At 45.6% G+C, this 22702-nt stretch overlaps 1 long non-coding RNA gene across 1 annotated transcript in view; it reads right to left on the minus strand.

Annotated features, from left to right (window-relative positions):
* The window catches only part of LOC130285182 (uncharacterized), a 43192-nt gene extending 40720 nt beyond the window's left edge, over nucleotides 1–2472 (minus strand). Inside the window, exon 1 of the long non-coding RNA XR_008847275.1 lies at nucleotides 2337–2472. This is a non-coding gene — a long non-coding RNA (uncharacterized LOC130285182). The remainder of the gene's footprint in view (nucleotides 1–2336) is intronic.
* Nucleotides 2473–22702: the final 20230 nt, after the last annotated feature.

Genomic DNA, 22702 nt, shown 5'->3' on the forward strand with positions numbered 1-22702 from the left:
ACATACATTACATTACTTATCCTGTACTGATCCTGAGTTATATCCTGTATTATACTGCAGAGCTGTACTCACTATTCTGCTGGTGAGATGACTGTGTACATACATTTCATTACTTATCCTGTACTGATCCTGAGTTATATCCTGTATTATACTCCAGAGCTGTACTCACTATTCTGCTGGTGAGGTCACTATGTACATACATTACATTACTTATCCTGTACTGATCCTGAGTTATATCCTGTATTATACTCCAGAGCTGTACTCACTATTCTGCTGGTGAGATCACTGTGTACATACATTACATTACTTATCCTGTACTGATCCTGAGTTATATCCTTTATTATACTGCAGAGCTGTACTCACTATAATGAGCATTGTGAGCTGTAGAGATGAAATGCATTTCCAATAATGGAGTGTTGCTCCGGATTTAGCAGGTAAGAGGATGTCCTCTCTACCCAAGGAGTTTATCTTTAACCTCACTTGGTCAACTTAACTATAAAAGGCTTTGGTTTTATGAGAAGAGTACTGTACTTTATTTAAGTGATATTTTTGGTATAATTTAATTTATATGAATTTTTTATCTTTTTTTTTGTTTTTGTTTATCTTTTCGTTTATTATCAGAGGATTTTATGACTCGAATATTTTATTTCATAATTTTTTCTCTATAATTTTTTTAAAATGAATTAATGAATTCATTTATTAGTAAATGTATTTGTTTAAAGGGGTATGCCGATGTCATGGCTACGCCCCCTCAATGCAAGTCTATGTGAGGGGGCGTGACGTCACACAAGCTGGGCGTGGCGTCACATCAAGAGCCTCCAGCACTGCACCCGATGCTCTAAACGAACGCCAGGTGCAGTGGGGAGATCGCGGGGGTCCCCAGTGGCGGGACCCCCATGATCAGACATCTTATCCCCTATTCTTTGGATAGGGGATAAGATGTCTAATGGCGGAGTACGCCTTTAATCCCAATGTTTAATACTAAAATGTATTGTTATATTATACTGTATGTACGTCAGTACATTAGTCTGTGCACCGTAAACAATTGTGTGCCGCAGTGATACAAAGAGGGTTGCCTGTGATCTCCGCAGTTAAAGCGTTGCAGTATTTCTCCTCGTGCAGACACAGTAGCGGTTCTCGAGTTCGCTCTTCATGATGTGACTACTTTCTTGGCTTTTACCTGTTTAACTACAACAAAGTACAACCTGAGCTGCTCCTTTGATGCCTGGAGACGCGCCCGCCGCCACTTTCACAGTCTAATCGCATAATTACGACTCTTGATAACATCTGACAGGAGCTTAAGAAAGTAAACACTGCCGCCATGTAGTAATAATTACCTCCTCACCGTACACAGGAGATAAGAGCGGACGCGTGGCTTGGCCATTGAGTCAACTATCACTTTACCTTGTAAGGTGCGCACAACAATTAGCTCTTTGTACTCAGGCAGCCATCTTATGGTGAGGACGAGAAGTGACAGGTAATACGGATAATTAACTTCAAGTACCTGTAATCTGAGCCGATCTACCTTGTGATACAGCAAACAAAGGCCCCGCAGGTACAAATAATGAGGGGCTGTTCCAGGCCATTAGACATCGCTGACAATCTTCCTACGGGTTAATGCACTCCATTCAACATGTGCAGAAACAGTACGCTGAATGTTACAATACAGAACGAGACTGACTCCTGGAGAAGAAGTGGTTCAGCCGGTAAATGTCAGGATATAAAGAAGGAGCAGAGCTGGGTGTGTTATGTGGTATAGCACTTTGTTATGTTGTTATTATTATTGATCTTAGTTATATGTTGTTGTTCTTGCCATTATTGTTGTTATTATTATTATTATTATTATTATTATTATTATTATTATTACCGTATATACTCGAGTATAAGCCGACCCGAATATAAGCCGAGGCCCCTAATTTCACCCCAAAAACCCAGGAAAAGTTATTGACTCGACTATAGGCCTAGGGTGGGAAATACATCATCCCCCCTGTCATCATCCGGACCCCTGTCATTAACACCCCCGACATCATCACCCTGTCATCATCACCCTGTCATTTTCACCCCTGTCATCATCACCCTGTCATCATCACCCTGTCATCATCCAGACCCACGTCATCATCACTCCTGTCATCACTGCCTGTCAATCCCTTCATCAGTGGTCTTCAACCTATGGACCTCCAGATGTTGCAAAACTACAACTCCCAGCATGCCCGGACAGCCGATGGCTGTCCGGGCATGCTGGGAGTTGAAGTGTTGAAACATCTGGAGGTCCGCAGGTTGAAGACCACTGTCGGGCCTTCGTCATTATCCAGACCCGCCTTTAGTTTTCTACTCACCTCCCCTCGGTGGGAAGGAAGGGTGAGCTGGTCCGGGCCATCTATGCTGCAAGGACCGTCCGGTGAGGAGGGTTAGTCATTCCGGGCTGTCCATTTTCACCGGGAGGCCCTCTTCTCCGCTCCGGTCCAGCCCCGGACTAGTGACATTGCCTTGACGACGACACACAGGGACTTTCATGCGCATGCACTTCTGCTGCGCACGGACGTCCCTGTGTGTAGTCGTCAAGGTAACATTACTAGGCCGGGGCCGGCCCAGAGCAGAGAAGAGGGCCTCCCGGTTAAAATGGACAGCCCGGTACGACAAACCCTCCCCCACCAGACGGTCCCTGCAGCATAGATGGCCAGGACCAGCTCACCCTTCCTTCCCACCGAGGGGAGGTGAGTAGTATTGAGCAGCATAGGGCATATTCGAATTTGCGATACTTCGCGAAAATATGGACGAATATTAGTCATATATCCACTAAATTCGCATATTCGTAATATTCACAATTTATTTTCTCATATGCGAAAATTCGCATATACGAAAATTAGCATATACAAAAATTAACATAAGAGAAAATTCGCATATGCGAAAATTTGCACGCCAGTCTCACACTGTAGTATTAGAGCCTTCTTTACACCACACAAGCTGGAAGCAGAGAGGGATGATCACTGTGATGTGTACTGTGAAAAAAAAAAGGAATATTCGTAATTACGAATATATAGTGCGAATATTCGCGAATAAAATTTGCATTGCGAATATTCGCGAGCAACACTAGAGGTGAGTAGAAAACGAAAGGGGGGTCTGGATGATGACGAAGGCCCGGCAGTGGTCTTCCACCTGCGGACCTCCAGATGTTTCAAAACTACAACTCCCAGCATGCCCGGACAGCCGATGGCTGTCCGGGCATGCTGGGAGTTGTAGTTTTGCAACATCTGGAGGTCCACAGGTTGAAGACCACTGAGAAGGGATTGACAGGTGGAGAATTCACCCGAGCATAAGCCAAGGGGGGCGTTTTCAGCACGAAAAATCATGCTGAAAAACTCGGCTTATACTCGAGTATATACGGTATATCATCATCATATTTATGTACTTTAACAATTGCTGGTAGTCCAAAAAAACTGCCTGGAATATTCTATAGGGTTGCAGGTAAAACGACTGCCTCAAAGCACAAAGAAAATGACCTTGTGACCATATGACAAATTTAGCTGTGCTACATGTTGATAAATGAATAGTGATATTATAGATATTAAAATCGATAGATAGCTACAGGGGCGTAGCTATAGAGGTAGCAGAGGTAGCAGTTGCACCGGGGCCCTGGTGCCTAAGGGGGCCCCAAAGCACATCTGCCCCATAAGAGAGCAGTACAATATTTGGCATATGGAGCTCTGTTGCTGATTTTGCATCGGGGCCCTTAAAGGAAATCTGTCATCAGAATCACCCGCACTAAACCTGTTACATAGGCTTGTAGTGCGCGTGATCCTGATTAAAATGCTTCTTACCTGGTTAAAAACGGTTCAGCGGTTCTTCAGATATCTATATCTTTAGTTTTCTGTTATTCCCTGGCTTGGGACTCAGTGGGAGGTGTTATCATCTGGGACTCGGCCACACGTCATTCTAGCTGGGCGGAGCGGCCGCCCGGCTCATGAATATTCATGAACTTATCCTCGTAATCGAACTCCTTTTTCTAGGTCTGGTGGGGAGGGCCGCGCATGCGCCGCGTTCCGTACACTCGGAAGCGGCGTTCTCCCCCCGGCTTCACTCGAGCTGCGGCCCAATACAAGTAAGAAGACGGGCTGCATGAGTGAAAAGCCGGGGGGAGAACGCCACTTCCAGGTGTACGGAACGCGGCGCATGCGCGGCCCTCCCCACCAGACCTAGAAAAAGGAGTTAGATTACGAGGATAAGTTCATGAATATTCATGAGCCGGGTGGCTGCTCCGCCCAGCTAGAATGACGTGTGGCCGAGTCCCAGATGATAACACCTCCCACTGAGTCCCAAGCCAGGGAATAACAGAAAACTAAAAATATAGATATCTTAAGAAGCGCTGAACCATTTTTAACCAGGTAAGAAGCGTTTTAATCAGGATCACCCGCACTACAAGCCTGTGTAACAGGTTTAGTGCGGGAGATTCTGATGACAGATTTCCTTTAAGCTACAAGCTACTCCTCTGGATAGATAGATAGATACTGTAGATAGATATGAGATAGATATGAGATGATAGATCGATAGATAAATAGATTGATAGATATGAGAAAGATAGATAGATAGATAGATAGATTTGTCCCAGTACAGGACACGGTCCTGCACTACACTTAGGCCCTGTCAGGTTGAGTCCCTCAGTGACCTAGGGGGCTCTCCTGCAGTGTCTCCCCTGCTGTTATTATAGTGTTATTTAATGTAATAGGATTATAGTCAGTATGTCAATGTATAGTCAGTATAAAGGACCTTTGGAGGACTCCAGTAAATGTCTAAAGGACCTGTAAAATGTCACATGTTATGTTTATGTTATCACATGTTACCCAGAGGGCACCAGGTTAACACATGACCCGCAGCTTGACCTATGGGCTTCTAGTATAGCCCCACTTTATAAGGAAGGGAGGTGCTGCAATTTGCCTCTTTTCCCTCTTGCTTAGGAACAGTGGAGACCAGAGATCTCAGTGCTAGTGTCCAGTACCTGGAAGGCCTCAAATCTACAGTCATTCCAATAAGCCAAGTCTATGTCTGCTGTCACTATCTACAGTCTAGTCAAGCCTCAAGTCAATTATCTAGTCTATTACAACTACAACTAGTCCCAGCAAGCTGCGAGGTCCTGGGATTCTGAACTAGCTGTGAAGATAATAACACCTATCTGACCTCAGTAAATCCTCCATTAAACCATAACCTGGTTGTGGACTCTCATTTTCACTGCCTAGCTATTGGAATAGTGGATATACCGGATATACCTCTCTGGCGTCATGAACATTAGGGGTTAAAAACACCTTGCCCCTGGGGATAATACCATATTGCCACATCCACCTACACCGCTACATCCCATGGTCCCGCCATACACCGGGGGTCAGTTGATAGATATGAGATTGATAGATAGATTGCAGTTTGATGATAGGTCTCTGTGTAAGCTGAACATTACCTTACCTATACCTACATGCCATTTTTGCCACATTTCACGATGAAAAGATCTGGGACAAGCCTTTATATTCTGCATAGACGTGTGGCTCTTGTAGACACTGGAGTAGATGCTCGTAGGCCGTGTATTGCAGAAGTCGGACATTTGTTATTGCATTCAGAAACAGTTCAAGTCCATGTTACTTTCATGTGAATTACCAGATTTCCTAATTTCATTTGAAAAACATTGGAAACAAAAATAGAACAAGGTCTAGTGACCAAAGTTACGCTGTAACTTGGTATTTTAGTAATAACCGTGTTCTCATGAGCCGTGTGCATGACATTCACATTGCTGAATTGCTCAAAATATGTTAAGGAAAAATGTGGAGTGGCCCCATTGCTTGCTCTTCTGTACCAAGTTACTTATCCTGTGTCTGACCTGGTTTGTTGACTATCAACCTGTCCTGCCCACCCTGACCAGTTGCCTGTATAGCATTACACCAGTATGCAGACTACCCATGACCTTGGCTTGTACCTGGACCTGACTCTGGCTGTCTCCTTGATGTTTCTCACTGGCATCTCTTGGTCTACTGGGCCAGTTGTTGTCCACTCTGTGTCCACTCAGAGGTAGCAACCTGGTGGCAGGAAATACCAGATCTTCAAAAGAAAGGGTTAAATAGGGATTACACAGGGGCTACATAGACAAAGTCTTCTAAAAAAAAGCCCAAAGCCAAACCAGCTGGGTAGCACAGTGGGCCCACACCTGTTGTCTGTTACTTATAGGACAATGGATCTGTAGCCTCCAATGGGGCATTTTACAAAGTTTATATATCCCTACATATGAAATCAGAGATATATGGGCCTCAAAGTGTCACTTCATTCATATTCATAGGCAGTATGTTTTTACAGCTCAATATTGTATAGATTTTGAATATGCTCCTAGACATAAGGCCTTATTCTTCACTGAATGGAAAGAAAGATGATAGATTCTGGTATTTAAGTAATTTTCTGATATGGAATGGGTATAAGGCAAACAAAAGATAGATAAATAGATAGATAGATATGAGATAGATAGATAGAAATGAGATTGATAGATAGATTGCAGTTTGATGATAGGTCTCTGTGTAAGTAGAACATTACCTTACCTATACCTACATGCCATATTTGCCACATTTCACTTTGAAAAGATCTGGGACAAGCCTTTATATTCTGCATAGAAGTGTAGCTCTTGTAGACACTGGAGTAGATGCTCGTAGGCCGTGTATTGCAGAAGTCGGACATTTGTTATTGCATTCAGAAACAGTTTAAGTGCACGTAACTTTCATGTGAATTACCAGATTTCCTAATTTCATTTGAAAAACATTGGAAACAAAAATAGAACAAGGTCTAGTGACTCAAGTTACGCTGTAACTTGGTATTTTAGTACTGTGTTCTCATGAGCATGACATTCACGTTGCTAAATTGCTCAAAAGATGTTAAGGAAAAATGTGGAGTGGCCCCATTACAAAGCCACGCTGAGCACCATTCATGATGAGTGTCCAGTCTGCACTCATCTATTTATCCTTTATTACTATTATCCCTTTGGCAGCCTTCAGGGACAATCACCAATATCCCAAATTCTGCCCCTAGACATCCCATCTTTGGATAGGGGATAAGATGTCTGATTGTTGGGGTCCCATGCTGGGACCCCCGCGATCTCTGCTGTGGCACCACGGTCTTCAGGTGCACAGAGAGAATTTTGCTCCATGCCTGATGACTAGTGATGTGGTGCTGACGTCACAGCCTTGCCCCCCCTCATGACGTCACGCCCCCTCCCATAGACTTCCATTGAGGGGGTGTGCAGTGACATCACGAGGGGGCGTGACATCACGACTGTATGTAAGACTATACGTATGACTATATGTAAAAAATAGATACCACCTGTCACATTCGGGTAGGGAGCAGTGCATGGACAATTCACCCTAAATGTCATCCTCCAAACTAGTCAAGGGTCCCTTTCCTGGAATAATTGCTGGGCCATCAAGAATAGTCACTCAGTCCGAGTCAGCATCAATTGGGGAAAATAGTACCAAATCAGTAAACCTATGGTTATTCAGGGGCAAGCCAGGAACCAAGAGGGTAGCGAAGTACAAAATCACAAAGCAAAAGCGAAGTCAGAACAAGCAATGGGTCAAGCCACAAAAGTAGTAAAATACAAAGATAGCCAGCAAAGGCTAAGCCAGGTCACAAGCTGAGGTCAGGAATCACAGATCAGGTGCAAGAATGCAAAGAACATGGAACGTAAGTACAGGAGTAAACCTTTAACACAGACAAGGGCTGATAAAATAACTGAACTTTAAATAATCCGCCTCTGGGATTAGCCTGGCTCCCACACCTCCTCATTGGCCAAGACAGCCGGGTTACTCTGGCGCTGCGATGTACAGGGCTGTTGTCAAGACAACGAAAGGCGCCACATTCGGGCCAAGTGAGGAACTGATATCGCGTGTCAATAGTCAGATCTGATTGTGCAGTCCTATCCTTAGTCTAGGCCAGTGTGTTTCAAACAGTATGCCTCCAGCTGTGGCAAAACTACAACTCCCATCATGCACTGACAGCCAAAGGCTTTCCGGGCATGATGGGAATTGTAGTTTTGCCACAGCTGGAGGCACACAGGTTTGAAAACAGGGGTTTAGGCCATCAATATGGGCACATTTAGGCCATCAATTTAGGCCATCAATATGGGCAAATTTGGTTCCCATTTGGGTGCCCTTTATTTCATAAAAGTATAAAGGTGAAGGCACAAATAAGTAGTTAGTTCTCCATAGTATTGTATAGACTTAGAAGGCTCCATAAAGATTATTTTATCTCATTCAATATCAGTAAGTCATTACTCAAGAATCCTTCTATGGTGCCCCCCCAAATATACCCAATAGGGGACAACATGAGGGAAGATGGGCAATATATGGAATTCAGGAGCCCTAACCATTTAGGCATCTGGGGCTCAACTATTTCTTACAGAGGTCCTGAATACATTTACTACTTAAAGATATAAATTCAGGAAATCTAATATATAATGATGCTATTCCTCTGGCTTCTTCTGCACCTGGCAGTATTACATTGCTAGGTATGTTCACCGGAGCCGGTCAGGTTACCATATGTTACCTGCAGCTTGGCCTCCTGCCCGTAATTGTTTCTTTCCAAGACTCTGAACCTTTTGGAAGACTCACGCTGGAACAAATACAAGACTGAGATAAGACAGATGCTTTTTTCTCACTCATTTCACCCTGCTAATGGTTAACTTACTGGAAAATGACAATTTCTTTAGCATTGTAACTTGGAGGAATCTCAGCCAAAGTTGGAGTCACCAGTCCTCTGCAATGTGCATTGTATGAAATACTGATGGATTACATAGGCATTCAATGTAGATATCAACGTGACATGGCTGAGTGGCCAAAAAGCCAATAAATTGTCATTTCCTGTCTCATATGCTTATATCTAAATTTGGGTAGCAGTTGTGTCTGGTCTTGTGTTGGCCCTGTGAACCTTCAACCATATAAAAATACAGTATCAAAAATAGCACTGCTACCAGGATGTTACACTGGCAGTCTGGTCCCGTTGGCATGCTGTGCCTCCTGGTTATAGCCACTGCGTCACTGTCAGTGTCCCTTCTACCAGCTTTGCTTATTCCTGCTACTTTCCTGACATTACTCAGCCAGTCCTTAGCATGTGAGCTCACTCTCTGTTTCTTAAAGGGCCAGGGCATCCATCCAAAATCTGTCCCCAACCTACCCCTGCTCTGCATCATCACCATTTAAGACCACCAAGCTCATTCTCCCTTGCCTGAGCAAAGGTTTCTAGCCTGGTAAAGTTCCATTGTGGGTGTTTTTATATGCGGTTCTGTTACAGTGCATGACCTCTGCCCATTTTCTGACTCCATTCCTGCCTGCTTCTCTGTACCAAATTGCATCTCCTGTGTATGACCTGGCTTATTGACTATGAACCTGTCCTGATCAGTATGAAGGAGATTTATCATTCTTTTAAAACGTTTGGCTTTTATATGACAATTTTTTTTTAACTTACTTTTGCTTACATGCGACCTATTTATCAAATAGTCGCATGACCTTGATAAATAAATCACACGTAAGCAAAACCCGCTTACAAAAGCATTTTTTAAAGCAGAAAAGTTTTCCCTTATGTTAATAGCCGAAGTTCTTCATCTACCCTAGCAGTAGCGTTGCTAGAGAGTGACGGGGAGGGGTGGGAGTACCGCATCGGGTGACACCCTGACTGGTCAGCCTGGCACTTAATAGCTGCACTTCAACTATTCCCCAACAACCCATCCACCCTCCTCAGAAATAAAAAAATATTGAAAACATACTATGCCGCACCATGAATATCTGTACTCTAGAGGCTTCTTTGTTTAATTTTGAGCCCGCATTTTGTGACGTTGGTTGGCAGAGTCTCGCGTCGCTGCGCTGAGGCCGGAGTTTATGTCAGGAAGGAAGAAAGCGCAGCACCAACAGGCACATAAACAATAGTGAAGCCACAAAAAAAAAAAAAAATAGCTTGGTACGTTACCCACCCCAAAATGTGCATGAAGGTGTATTACTATGGATGTTTCTTTTTTTAAGGAAAAATTTACATGAACATTAATGTAGTAGCTTTGTTTCATGATGCAGAACAAGAACAGTTGTTAAAGTGGGTGTTAATGTCCTTTTCTGCAGACGTATGCACTTTTTGTAAGCCAGGTTGGACCTGGAATACATATGCAACTTTTAAATGGAGATGCAACTTTTTTCTTCATAAATAGAGACTATCACATTTGATAAATACAACACTGCAAAGTAAAAAAAATTATAAGAATAATTACTTCGTGAGCAGATTTCAGAAATGTGCTTTGGAATAAGCAAAAATCTAAAAGTCGCAGCTTGTATAGAAAAGTTGCACGTGCGCAAGTACGTGAGACTTTTTTACGCCCAAAAAAATCTTCTACCGAGCTTGATAAATCTCCTTCTATATGACTACACCAGTATGCAGACTACCCATGGCCTTGGCTTGTACCTGGATTTGCCTCTAGCTGTCTCTTGGTTTCTCACTGGCATCTCTTGGTCTTCTGGGCCAGTTACTGTCCACACCGTGTCCACGGTAGCAACCTGGTGGCAGAAAATACCAGATCTACACAAGAAAGGGTTAAAGAGAGATTACTCAGGGGCTACATAGACAACGTCCTCTAAAACAGCCCAAAGTCAATCCAGCTGGGTAGAACAGCGGACCCACAGCTGTTGTCTGTTACATATGGAACAATAGATCTGTAGCCTCCAATGGGGCATGGTATAAAGTCTATGGGGGAGATGTATTAAAACCTGTGTAGAGGAAAAGTTGCTGAGTTGCCCATAGCAACCAATCAGATCACTTCTTTCATTTTGCAGAGGCCTTTTCAAAAATGATAGCAGTGATCTGATTGGTTGCTATGGGCAACACAGCAACTTTTCCTCTACACAGGTTTTGATAAATCTCCCCCTATATCCCTACATATGAAATCAGCGATATAGTATTTCATACACATTCATAGGCAGCATGTTTTTACAGCTCGATGTTTGTATGGATCTGTAATATGCTCCTAGACATAAGGCCTTATTCTTCACTGAATGAAATGAACAGTAAAGAAACTGGTATTTAAGTAATTTCCTAATATAAGACATGGATATAAGGCAAACAAATTCACACGGGTTACAGAATTAGTTGACACAAACCAGTGCTACAATTATTTCTTCCAAACCCTTTCTCTGATTTCCCAGCATACACATTTTTTATTATGGAGAAACCTATTATGGGGCATAGTGCATTATAAGATGCCTCCGGAGCCCGTGGACGGTGTTTGCATAGGGTGTGACTGGGAAGAGGAAGGCTCCGTAGATCGAGTTTTGTTCCACACTTGAGAGGATAAAGTCTTATAATGTGAGATGCCAGGAGGACTACAGAGGACCAGGGGAGGAAAGTCTTCTAACACATTTTCCTGTTAAAACCACTCTGCTTGACTGCTCCATTGGTTCCCCTGCTGTTTTGGCTCTTGAGTGTAAACTGAAATGCAGCTAGGGGATAAACTGCTCGAGATCAGCAGTTATCGTAACAGAAAGGAAAAGCTCACAAAGTAAACATAAAAACAATGGAAATGTCTTGTGGTTTCTGTAAGGACCTACTGCCTCTCATCTCCCAAGGACTCCAAGGGCCATTGTGGAACCTAGAACTTTACAAAGTTGGATGGTAGCGACACAGTCATCCATAATAGTAGAAGAAGCCAGCCATAGACTATTAGTAATAATTTCCCCTCTATGATTATTATTACTATTGGCTAATTTGACGCTCGTAGAGTTAAATGGGTTTTCCAGAAAATTTATTTTATTCTTTGTATAATGAACAACACAATTTCCTAATATCTTTTCTGTATCAATTCCTCCTGGTATTAAATGTCTCTGCATGTTGTCTTTCCTCCGGAACCTTTATATCTGACTTGCAGGTTCTTTATATAATGGAAAAGTCATCCAACTCTTTTCCCAGTATACTCTGTAGATCAGATGCGAAAATATATGGGGAGCTTGATTGTATACTTAGGGTACGTTCACACTACGGAATTCTACGGGGTGAATTTAACAATAGCGTGAATGGGTCTCCCCGTGACCCGTTCACACTGTGGAATTTCAGTGGCGGACAATTCCGCTGCTGAAATTGTTCCGCGCAAAGAAAGAACATGTTCATTCTTTGCACGTATTCCGCGAGCACTGCATAGCCGTCAATAATGACGGCTCAGAAGGGGCGGATCCAGAGTCGAGTCTCGGGAGGGGCACTATTAGAGTATTTTGTGTTGGCGGACAGAAAACAAGGTGTTGCTTACGGAACTTACAATATTATTAAATGTATCATACAGTCCTAACCTTGTTTAAGACTCTTAGGCCATGTTCATATGTCAGAATAATTATCAAATATACCAATTGCCACAGAATGGGAAAGTGCCAAAGAAGTTTTTACCATTTAAAACTACAGCTCCCAGTATGACCTAAGTAGTGGTAAGGGGATGCTGGGAGTTGTTGTTTCACCCATCATTACTGCAGAACTTCTTCAGTGACTACAGCTCTGATGGGACACACACAGGAGGATACAGAATGATATCAGTGACTACAGGTGACGTCTTCTCTATAGTCTTCCCTTATCTAATTCAGTTGGTACATACCACCGGGACTTGTTCCAGCTAAATGCTCTCTTCAGAACTTGATGCCCAGACGTCTCCTCACTATGTCAGCGGATTCTGATCCTCTATATGAAAACAATAATTATTATAAACCTGCCAGACACACTGTACCTCCTGAATATACAACACACTGTACCCTCTGAATATAATACCGCCACACACCGTACCCTCTGAATATAATACTATCACACACCGTACCCTCTGAATATAATACTACCACACACTGTGCCCTCTAAATTTAATACTAGCAAACACTGCACTCTCTGAATATAATACTACCACACACTGCACTCTCTGAATATAATACTACCACACTGTGCCCTCTAAATGTAATACTACCACACACTGCACTCTCTGAATAGAATACTACCACACACTGTGCCCTCTAAATTTAATACTACCACACACTGCACTCTCTGAATAGAATACTACCACACACTGTACCCTTTGTATATAATACTACCAAACAATGCACTCTCTGAATATAATACTACCACACACTGCACTCTCTGAATATAATACTACCACACACTGTGCCCTCTAAATTTAATACTACCACACACTGCACTCTCTGAATAGAATACTACCACACACTGTACCCTCTGTATATAATACTACCACACACTGCACTCTCTGAATATAATACTACCACACACTGTACCCTCTGTATATAATACTACCACACACTGCACTCTCTAAATGTAATACTACCACACACTGCACTCTCTGAATATAACTTGCTGTGCAGTGCACCCTCTGAATAAAATACCCAAATGTATTGTGGCCCATAAAAAAACGTACCACCCCAGAAATTCCTCATAATCTACAATATACTTCTGAAATGCAGAACACTCTGTGCCTTCACATATAGTAATAATGCCCCATCTTGTGCCCCTACATGTAATAATTATGACCCGTCCTGTTCCCCCCACATAATAATGCCCTGTGCCCCTAACATATATTGCCCCCTGTGCCCTTCACATATAATTCCCCGTTCTTTGCCCCTAACATATAATGCCCCCATCATGCGTCCCTCACATATAATGCCCCCTGTGCTGTGCCCCTCACATATAATGCCCCCCGTGCTGTGCCCCTCACATATAATGTCCCCTGTGCTGTTCCCCTCACATATAATGCCCCCTGTGCTGTGCCCCTCACATATAATGCCCCCCATGCTGTGCCCCTCACATATAATGCTCCTGTCATATGCCCCACACATATAATGCCCCCTGTGCTGTGCCCTTCACATATAATGCCCCCGTTCTTTGCCCCTCACATATAATGCCCCCATCATGCACCCCTCACATATAATGCCCCGTGCTGTGCCCTTCACATATAATGTCCCCGTTCTTTGCCCCTCACATATAATGCCCCCATCATGCGTCCCTCACATATAATGCCCCCTGTCCTGTCCAGTCAGGGGGAATTATATGTGAGGGGCACAGGACAGGGGACATTATATGTGAGGGGCGCATGATGGCGCATTATATATGAGGGGCACAGGATGGGGGCATTATATATGAGGGGCGCATGATGGGGGCATTATTTGTGAGGAGCACAGGGGGCATTATATGTGTGGGGCACAGCACAGGGGGCATTATATGTGATGGGCACAGAACAAGGGGCATTATATGTGTGGGGCACAGCACGGGCATTATATGTGAGGGGAACAGCACAGGGGACATTATGTGTGGGGCACAGCACAGGGGGCATTATATGTGTGGGGCACAGCACAGGGGGAATTATGTGTGGGGCACAGCACAGGGGGCATTATATCATATAATGCCCCCTGTGCTGTGCCTCACACAAATAATACCCCCTGTGCTGTGCCCCACACATATAATACCCCCTGTGCTGTGCCCCACACACATATAATTGATATGTGTGGGCACAGCACAGGGGGCATTATATGTGTGGGGCACAGCACAGGGGGCATTATATGTGTGGGGCACAGCACAGGGGGCATTATATGTGTGGGGCACAGCACAGGGGGAATTATGTGTGGGGCACAGCACAGGGGGCATTATATCATATAATGCCCCCGGTGCTGTGCCCCACACATAAAATACCCCCTGTGCTGTGCCCCACACATATAATGCCCCCTGTGCTGTGCCCCACACATATAATTTATATGTGTGGGCACAGCACAGGGGGCATTATATGTGAGGGGCACAGCACAGGGGGCATTATATGTGAGGGGCACAGCACAGGGGGCCCCCCTGTCATGTGCTCTTAACATATAGTGCCCCCAGTGCTTTGCCCTGCAGCACCTCACATTAAGAATTCCCCTTTCCGGGCGCCGGCGCGATGATGTGACGTCATTGCGCCGGCCTGCAGAGAATCGCGTCCCCGCAGCTCACACGCTGTGTACTCGGGGTGGGGGGGGGGGCAATTGCCCCGTTGCCCCCCCCCTGGATCCGCCACTGCGGCTCAGTGCCCCGCGGCCCCTGGCGCCGAAGTATTTTCGGTGGTGGCCGCCAGACGGAATCTCTGTTTGCTGAATTCAGTGAGCAGAGAGTTCGCAGTGTGAACGCACCCTTACAAGCATTATGTGACAGACATTACAGTATTGTTATCAGAGCTGTGTATTGCAATGTGGTGTGCACCTAAGATATAGCGGCAGGTATAAAGTGTACAGACAACAGCCCCAGAATGAAAGTAATATACAGCAGGTATGATAAAAATGATAAAACAGGATACCAGGAGATATTGCGGCAGGTTAAACAGGAATGAGGATGAGTGGACAAATACTGAAGTCAGGATACAATTTAGATCAGAATACACTACTACAGGATAACACAATACTAAACACCTAAACAAAACTAGAGGCTAGGGGTAAAACAAGAGAAGCAAAGAATCAAGACTTAAAGGGGTATTCCAGGATTTTTTATTTTATTTGACTATGCTACATTGGCTGTAAAGTTAGTGTAGTTCATAAAATAGTGTCGGTACCTGTGTGTGACGGTTTTCTCACAATTCGTATGTGATTTTCACCCCAATATTTATTTTTAACAGCATACGAAATGACTATTGTCTCAGATTTTTCCCAGGTTGCAATGTGGCCGAGACCTGACATCACTAGTCAGCTGATGACAGGGAGCCTGTCTGCTTCAATGGGTGGAGGGATCGCTTGGTGGGAGAGAGATCAATCTGCAACTAATGCAACAGCTGTAGCTGTGGGTAGGTGGGGTGGCTGATGTGTGGGAGGGAGGAAAATGGAATTATGGGATTTGTAGGCAAAAAAGAAAAAGTCAAACAGGAAATACCAGTTCACAAAAAGCTAGCCACAGTTTTATGTAATCTCACAATTTAGCCATTAGCCTCAAGGCAAGCACAGATCCTTCCTAAGCACGTCCATTACTGTCTGGCAGGTAAGTACTAAAATCACCTTATGGTGGATAACCCCTTTAAGCCATGGAGGAGGTTCAGGTTCTATCAGATCAGAATACACAGAAGTACTGGATTACACAGGACTGAACACAATAAAACATCAGGTATAGGTGCAAAGCAAAGAGCAATGGATAAGGACCAATACCGTGGCAGAGAACAAAACACATAAACAGGTGTGAATACAAGTCAATATACAGGTTGACAAACTAAAGAGGATTAAACCGACAATAGTACAGACTGATAACAAGACTAACAGGACAAGGCTAAAAACAAAGTAGAATAGGTCAGAACTACAAAACCTTGGCTAAAATAAAGCAATGACCAGACACAGACAGAACAGAAAGCCAAACATAACTGAATAACAACAAAACTGAAATCAAGAGTCCAGCAAAAAGACTGAGATGGAATCAAATACCCCTCCTCAGTTGCTGATAGGCCCGGGCCTCCTCACTGTTCAGAGCGCAACGTGCACAGACTAGCCAGGTGTGATTGTTACAGATATAAAATGTATTCTATAACTTCAGGAAATATGTTCTTGCCCAGTAAAGCAGTTGAACTATTGGACTTTCCCGATTAACCTTAATATGTTTGTTTAGTTTAGGAAACCTGTTCTCATTCCACCTCTTTATGTTATTCAGGCTCGGTAATATGTACTTCTAGAGTAGTTTATTTAGGACTAGGCGAATAATTTGTCTCTTTGAGAAGACTGCCAAACTGGCATATTAATCCTTGGAAGCCATGCAATAATCCATGGAAGAAAAGTATGCAAAGTAGCTCATTTCCAGAAGGAAAGAATTTGCTCTATAGTGCCACCTAGGTAGCTTGATTTAAAATAAAATTTCGACCCTTAAAGTGGTACTCCGCCCCTAGACACATGCTTGTGTCTTTTTTTTTTCCAGACATATAGGGAGGGGGACTTATCATTGTCTGTGTAAGGGTCAGTTCACACGTCCTTATTTTTGCCGTAGATCCTTATATAAGGATGTGTGAACTGACCTTCAACGGGTACTCCGCCTCTAGACATCTTGTCTCCTATCCAAAGGATAGGGGATAAGATGTCTGATCGTGGGGGTTCTGCTGCTGTGGACCCCACAATCTCAGCTGTGGCACCCCAGACACCCCAGTGCATAGAGTAAACATTGCCCCCTCAATGAAAGTCCCATAGACTTGCATTGAGGGGGCTTGGCTGTGACATCACGAGCCTCCGGTGCTGCACTCGATGCTCTAAACAAACGCTGGGTGCAGCAGGGAGATTGCGGGGATACCCAGCGGAGATCAGACATCTTATCCCCTATCCTTGGGATAGGGGATAAAATGTCTAAGGGCGGAGTACCCCTTTAAATATGACTAGTCACCTATACTATTTCATGTTACCGGACTCTCATTAGTACAGAGCAGGGGGTTGGCTGGATAGGGGAGAGATATGATTAGTAGTATGGTGTCTCCTTTAGGAGAGCAACAAACTGGTGTAAGTAATATAAATTATGGAGTCAAAAGCATAATATATTCTCTAACCAGTAAATAGTAATAAGATAAGTGTCACGATGCCGGCTGGCAGGTAGTGGATCCTCTGTGCCAGAGAGGGATTGGCGTGGACCGTGCTAGAGGATCGGTTCTAAGTCACTACTGGTTTTCACCAGAGCCCGCCGCAAAGCGGGATGGTCTTGCTGCGGCGGTAGTGACCAGGTCGTATCCCCTAGCAACGGCTCAACCTCTCTGGCTGCTGAAGATAGGCGCGGTACAAGGGAGTAGACAGAAGCAAGGTCGGACGTAGCAGAAGGTCGGGGCAGGCAGCAAGGATCGTAGTCAGGGGCAACGGCAGAAGGTCTGGAATCACAGGCAAGGAACACACAAGGAACGCTTTCTCTGGCACTAGGGCAACAAGATCCGGCGAGGGAGTGAAGGGGAAGTGAGGTGATATAGGGAAGTGCACAGGTGTAAACACTAATTGGAACCACTGCACCAATCAGCGGTGCAGTGGCCCTTTAAATCGCAAAGACCCGGCGCGCGCGCGCCCTAGGGAGCGGGGCCGCGCGCGCCGGGACAGAACTGACGGGGAGCGAGTAAGGTACGGGAGCCGGGGTGCGCATCGCGAGCGGGCGCTACCCGCATCGCGAATCGCATCCCGGCCGGAGGTGGTAACGCAGCGCCCCGGGTCCGTGGAACCGACCGGGGCGCTGCAGTGAGGGAAGTGTAGCGAGCGCTCCGGGGAGGAGCGGGGACCCGGAGCGCTCGGCGTAACAGTACCCCCCCCCTTGGGTCTCCCCCTCTTCTTGGGGCCTGAGAACCTGAGGATCAGACTTTTGTCCAGGATATTGTCCTCAGGTTCCCAGGACCTCTCTTCTGGACCACAACCCTCCCAATCCACTAAAAAAAAAGTTCTTCCCCTGACCTTTTTAGAGGCCAAAATCTCTTTGACAGAGAAGATGTCCGAGGAGCCGGAAACAGGAGTGGGAGGAACAGATTTAGGAGAAAAACGGTTGAGGATGAGAGGTTTAAGAAGAGAGACGTGAAAGGCATTAGGGATACGAAGAGAAGGAGGAAGAAGAAGTTTGTAAGAGACAGGATTAATTTGACACAAAACTTTAAAAGGACCAAGATAGCGTGGTCCCAACTTATAGCTCGGGACACGGAAACGGACATATTTAGCGGAGAGCCATACCTTGTCTCCAGGGGAAAAAATGGGAGGAGCTCTTCTTTTCTTATCTGCGAATCTCTTCATGCGAGAAGAAGCCTGTAAGAGAGAATTTTGGGTCTCTTTCCATATGGTGGAAAGATCACGAGAAATTTCATCCACAGCGGGCAGACCAGAGGGCAAGGGGGTAGGGAGGGGGGGAAGAGGGTGACGGCCGTACACCACGAAAAACGGAGATTTGGAGGAAGCTTCAGAGATTCTGAAATTATACGAGAATTCGGCCCAAGGTAGAAGATCTGCCCAGTCATCCTGGCGGGAGGAAACAAAATGTCGTAAATAGTCACCCAAGATCTGGTTAATTCTCTCTACTTGTCCATTGGATTGAGGATGGTATGCAGAAGAAAAATTTAATTTAATCTTGAGTTGTTTACAGAGAGCCCTCCAGAATTTAGACACAAATTGGACGCCTCTATCCGAGACGATCTGTGTAGGCAACCCGTGAAGACGAAAAATGTGTACAAAAAATTGTTTAGCCAACTGAGGCGCTGAAGGAAGGCCAGGAAGAGGGATGAAATGTGCCATTTTGGAGAATCGATCAACGACCACCCAAATAACAGTGTTGCCATGGGATGGGGGTAAGTCAGTAATAAAATCCATACCAATCAGAGACCAAGGTTGTTCGGGGACAGGTAGAGGATGAAGAAAACCAGCGGGCTTCTGGCGAGGAGTCTTATCCCGGGCACAGATAGTGCAGGCTCGCACAAAGTCCACCACATCAGTCTCTAGAGTCGGCCACCAATAGAAGCGAGAGATGAGTTGCACAGATTTCTTGATGCCCGCATGACCTGCGAGATGGGAGGAGTGACCCCATTTGAGGATCCCAAGGCGTTGGCGTGGAGAAACAAAGGTCTTTCCTGGAGGAGTTTGCCTGATGGAGGCTGGAGAAGTGGAAATCAGGCAGTCAGGAGGAATGATGTGTTGAGGAGAGAGTTCAATTTCAGAGGCATCTGAGGAACGAGAGAGAGCATCGGCCCTAATGTTTTTATCAGCAGGCCGAAAGTGAATTTCAAAATTAAATCGGGCAAAGAACAGAGACCACCTGGCCTGACGAGGATTCAGCCGTTGGGCAGACTGGAGGTAGGAGAGGTTCTTGTGATCGGTGTAAATAATAACTGGAAATCTTGATCCCTCCAGCAGATGCCTCCATTCCTCAAGTGCTAATTTAATGGCTAGAAGCTCTCGATCCCCGATGGAGTAGTTCCTCTCCGCCGGAGAGAAGGTCCTGGAAAAAAAACCACAAGTAACAGCATGCCCGGAAGAGTTTTTTTGTAGAAGGACAGCTCCAGCTCCCACTGAGGAGGCATCAACCTCCAATAGGAAGGGTTTAGATGGGTCAGGTCTGGAGAGCACGGGAGCCGAAGAAAAGGCAGACTTGAGTCGTTTAAAGGCGTCTTCCGCTTGAGGAGGCCAGGACTTGGGATCGGCATTTTTTTTTGTTAAAGCCACAATAGGAGCCACAATGGTAGAAAAATGTGGAATAAATTGCCTGTAATAATTGGCGAACCCCAAAAAACGTTGGATGGCACGGAGTCCGGAGGGGCGTGGCCAATCTAAGACGGCAGAGAGTTTATCTGGGTCCATTTGTAGTCCCTGGCCAGAGACCAAGTATCCTAGAAAAGGAAGAGATTGGCATTCAAACAGACATTTCTCTATTTTGGCATAGAGTTGATTATCACGAAGTCTCTGAAGAACCATACGGACATGCTGGCGGTGTTCTTCTAGATTGGCAGAAAAAATCAGGATATCGTCCAGATATACAACAACACAGGAGTATAGTAGATCACGAAAAATTTCATTAACAAAGTCTTGGAAGACGGCAGGGGCGTTGCATAGACCAAAGGGCATGACCAGATACTCAAAGTGTCCATCTCTGGTGTTAAATGCCGTTTTCCATTCATCCCCCTCTCTGATGCGGATGAGATTATAAGCACCTCTTAAGTCCAGTTTGGTAAAAATATGGGCACCTTGGAGACGATCAAAGAGTTCAGAGATGAGGGGTAGGGGGTAGCGGTTCTTAACCGTGATTTTATTAAGACCGCGGTAGTCAATGCAAGGACGTAGAGAGCCATCTTTTTTGGACACAAAGAAAAATCCGGCTCCGGCAGGAGAGGAGGATTTACGGATAAAGCCCTTTTTTAAATTTTCTTGGACGTATTCAGACATGGCAAGAGTCTCTGGGACGGACAGAGGATAGATTCTGCCCCGGGGTGGAGTAGTGCCCGGGAGGAGGTCAATGGGACAATCATAAGGCCTGTGAGGAGGTAGAGTCTCAGCTTGTTTTTTGCAAAAAACGTCCGCAAAGTCCATATAGGCCTTAGGGAGACCGGTTACATGAGGAAGCACAGGGACACGGCAAGGTTTACTGGGAACCGGTTTTAAGCAGTCCTTGGAACAAGAGGGCCCCCAACTCTTGATCTCCCCAGTGGACCAATCCAGGATTGGGGAATGGAGTTGAAGCCAGGGAAGTCCAAGAAGGATTTCAGAAGTGCAATTGGGGAGGACCAACAGTTCAATCCTCTCGTGATGAGATCCGATGCACATTAGAAGGGGCTCCGTGCGAAAACGTATAGTACAGTCCAATCTTTCATTGTTTACACAATTGATGTAGAGGGGTCTGGCGAGACTGGTCACCGGGATGTTGAACTTGTTGACGAGAGAGGCTAAGATGAAATTTCCTGCAGATCCAGAGTCCAAGAAGGCCACAGCAGAGAAGGAGAAGGCAGAGGCAGACATCCGCACAGGCACAGTAAGACGTGGAGAAGCAGAGTAGACATCAAGGACTGTCTCACCTTTGTGCGGAGTCAGCGGACGTCTTTCCAGGCGGGGAGGACGGATAGGACAATCCTTCAGGAAGTGTTCGGTACTAGCACAGTACAGGCAGAGATTCTCCATGCGGCGTCGTGTCCTCTCTTGGGGTGTCAGGCGAGACCGGTCGACCTGCATAGCCTCCACGGCGGGAGGCACAGGAACAGATTGCAGGGGACCAGAGGAGAGAGGAGCCGGGGAGAAGAAACGCCTCGTGCGAACAGAGTCCATATCCTGGCGGAGCTCCTGACGCCGTTCGGAAAAACGCATGTCAATGCGAGTGGCAAGATGGATGAGTTCATGTAGGTTAGCAGGGATTTCTCGTGCGGCCAGAACATCTTTAATGTTGCTGGATAGGCCTTTTTTAAAGGTCGCGCAGAGTGCCTCATTATTCCAGGATAATTCTGAAGCAAGGGTACGGAACTGTACGGCATACTCGCCAACGGAAGAATTACCCTGGACCAGGTTCAACAGGGCAGTCTCAGCAGAAGAGGCTCGGGCAGGTTCCTCAAAGACACTTCGAATTTCCGAGAAGAAGGAGTGTACAGAGGCAGTGACGGGGTCATTGCGGTCCCAGAGCGGTGTGGCCCAAGCCAGGGCTTTTCCAGACAGCAGGCTGACTACGAAAGCCACCTTAGACCTTTCAGTGGGGAACTGGTCCGACATCATCTCCAAGTGTAATGAACATTGGGAAAGAAAGCCACGGCAAAACTTAGAGTCCCCATCAAATTTATCCGGCAAGGATAGTCGTATTCCAGAAGCGGCCACTCGCTGCGGAGGAGGTACAGGAGCTGGCGGAGGAGATGATTGCTGGAGCTGTGGTAGTAACTGTTGTAGCATAACAGTCAGTTGAGACAGCTGTTGGCCTTGTTGCGCAATCTGTTGTGACTGCTGGGCGACCACCGTGGTGAGGTCAGCGACAACTGGCAGAGGAACTTCAGCGGGATCCATGGCCGGATCTACTGTCACGATGCCGGCTGGCAGGTAGTGGATCCTCTGTGCCAGAGAGGGATTGGCGTGGACCGTGCTAGAGGATCGGTTCTAAGTCACTACTGGTTTTCACCAGAGCCCGCCGCAAAGCGGGATGGTCTTGCTGCGGCGGTAGTGACCAGGTCGTATCCCCTAGCAACGGCTCAACCTCTCTGGCTGCTGAAGATAGGCGCGGT

The sequence above is a fragment of the Hyla sarda genome, chromosome 8 (genome assembly GCF_029499605.1).
Source record: "Hyla sarda isolate aHylSar1 chromosome 8, aHylSar1.hap1, whole genome shotgun sequence".
In the NCBI taxonomy this organism is placed as follows: Eukaryota; Metazoa; Chordata; class Amphibia; order Anura; family Hylidae; genus Hyla; species Hyla sarda.